At 28.7% G+C, this 2,445-nt stretch overlaps 1 protein-coding gene across 2 annotated transcripts in view; it reads left to right on the plus strand.

Moving 5' to 3' along the window:
• The first annotated feature begins 203 nt into the window (after nucleotides 1–203).
• LOC145270712 (uncharacterized) overlaps nucleotides 204–2,445 on the plus strand; it is an 18,724-nt gene continuing 16,482 nt past the window's right edge. Inside the window, exon 1 of one of the 2 annotated variants that reach the window (XM_080126325.1) lies at nucleotides 204–892. The gene's annotated coding sequence lies outside the window, so the exon portion shown is untranslated. The remainder of the gene's footprint in view (nucleotides 893–2,445) is intronic. The other variant, XM_080126324.1, reaches the window with a different exon arrangement.

Consider the following 2,445-nt stretch of genomic DNA (forward strand, 5'->3'; position numbering starts at 1 on the left):
TTTATGAGAGTGCGTTGAAGTCAGCCATCATGAAATTTATGGAGCACGCCACGGGGAGATAACTCCAGTTAAAGCGCTGACACTCCCTCCCCATCTTTAATAACTAGCTTTTCTTCTTAAAATTTTTTTTTTTTGCTTGGTATTATAACATTGTTTTGCTTTTTTTTTCGCTGTAACAACAACAACAAAAAAAACTACTTGATGAAATTAAGTGAATTTTTTTTCCAGATAACTTCGTTCCATAACGGATACGTGCAATATAACCTTTTTTTCGATATTTACATTTTTTAATGTCTTGATTAAACTGTACAAGTACCATTATACTAATTTAGGCATAACAGTAACACATAAGTATGTAATCATGTTTTTTTCTCTAAAATACATTTTTTAAGGCACTCTGTAATAAAACACTGTTGTTTTTGCTTAAAACGACATATATATTTTTTTAAATCGATATATCGACTCTATCTTAGTAAACAACAAAACGTTGAACACTTTTCATAATTTTTTTAAAATTTTTATTTTTAACGTTTTCAATTGACGGCGACTCAAAGCGTAACCTTCGTAATATATATATATATACACGTCGTTTAGGCTCTTCAAAAGGCGCCATTTTGAATAAATAAAAAAAGATTCTTTTTTTTTTTTTATCAGAGTTATCTGCCCTTGTTAAATCCTAAATTCCCGCTCTTTATCGCCAATCGTTGTTATGGCTAATTTTTAAAGAAGGAAAAAAAATATTTGTTTCCTTTTTGCACAAATAGATAACTCGAAGTGTAGTATCTGTTCTATCACCAGCCAGAGGCGGAGAAAAGCCTAGAATGAGGAACTCTGTCTAGGTAATTCGTTAGCAGCCATTAATTGTCACATTCATCCCACGTGGACAGACAAGGTAAATAAGAATTCTGTTTTCTCGTGTAAACATAATGGAAGTCATTTATGTTTTTTTTTCTCCCCTTTTTTTCTTAATAAAATATGCGAATATTTGTTTTTTTTTTAATCTTTAATAATTAAAAAAAATATATATATATAATAATGGTGCTTATGCAGAAAAGGTACCGTGCTAATTTAAAAAAAAAAAAAAATTATTTTCAAGTTTTACGATATCTCCTTTTTTATTATTAAATTGTTAGGTGAAAGTACAAATTAGATACAAAACACCCCCACCCTCCCTATGTTAAGATCGGTTTTCTAAATAATAACGTTATTCTTTCAGCACGATAACTTCTCTGCATAAGTACTAAAATAATTTAAAAAAATATATATATATATATAATAATGGTGCTTATGCAGAAAAGGTACCGTGCTAATTTAAAAAATATTATTTTCAAGTTTTACGATATCTCGTTTTTTTTTTTTATTATTATTATTGAATTGTTAGGTGAAAGTACAGATTAGATACAAAACACCCCACTCTCCCCATGTTAAGAACGGTTTTCTAAATGTCATTCTTTCAGCATGGTAACTTCTCTGCATAAGTACTAAAATAAGTAAAAAAAAAAATAAAATAAATATTTGTTTCATTTTTATTTCGGTCACATTGTTTAGAATTAAATATTTTTCGGTAATATTTGGACATTTACTATGAAACAACTTATTTTTTACATGTAGAATCATCCCTGTCTTCAAGCGGGTCATTTGGGAGTATTCTTTTTTTTTTTTTTTTTAAGTATTCCAAGCACCAAAACAAGTCCAGTTCGGCAGTTAAAGTATAGAATAAGTACAAAACACCCTCCCCTCCCCATGTTAAGAATGGCTTTTTAAAAATTTTTTAAAAAATAATAACGTTATTATCTCAGCATGGATCAGTAAGTGCATAATGATACTCATGCAGTCATGCATGCACTTACTGATCCGTGCTATTTTTAAAAATAGTATTTAGGATTTTAATTAAAGTTTTAATATATATATATATATATATGATGAAAATAATGGAAATAGTATTCCGACAAAATAGAGAAAATAAAAAAGGAACAAACCGTATTATGTGTTCACCAACGTTTCGTCTTTATTTCACCCAGAGGAAGTCTCGAAATAAAGACGAAACGTTGGTGAACACATAATACGGTTTGTTCCTTTTTTATTTTCTCTCTCTCTCTCTCTCTATATATATATATATATATATATATATATATATATATATATATATATATATTTAGAAGGAATTAGACCTGGAATCTAAAGAGCATAGTTTATTTTAATGTATCAGTAAATGTATTAATACTTTTGAAAGAAAACAGTGTCCACTCTACTTAGATATCTAATTAAGCTCGGTAGGTATCAACTTAATTTTCCTTTATTTTATTCTAAAATATTTCCAGGCATGTCTGCTTTCTTTACTCACGACTAAAATGCTAGGTTTATTTTGGTGTCCTTAACTTCTCCCCCCCCCTCTCTATTTTTTGCTGATGAGGAGACTTTTTTTAAAGGACAAAACTTTTGTCA

This window comes from Euprymna scolopes, chromosome 46, assembly GCF_053919585.1.
Source record: "Euprymna scolopes isolate OS-2025 chromosome 46, ASM5391958v1, whole genome shotgun sequence".
Taxonomy (NCBI): Eukaryota; Metazoa; Mollusca; class Cephalopoda; order Sepiida; family Sepiolidae; genus Euprymna; species Euprymna scolopes.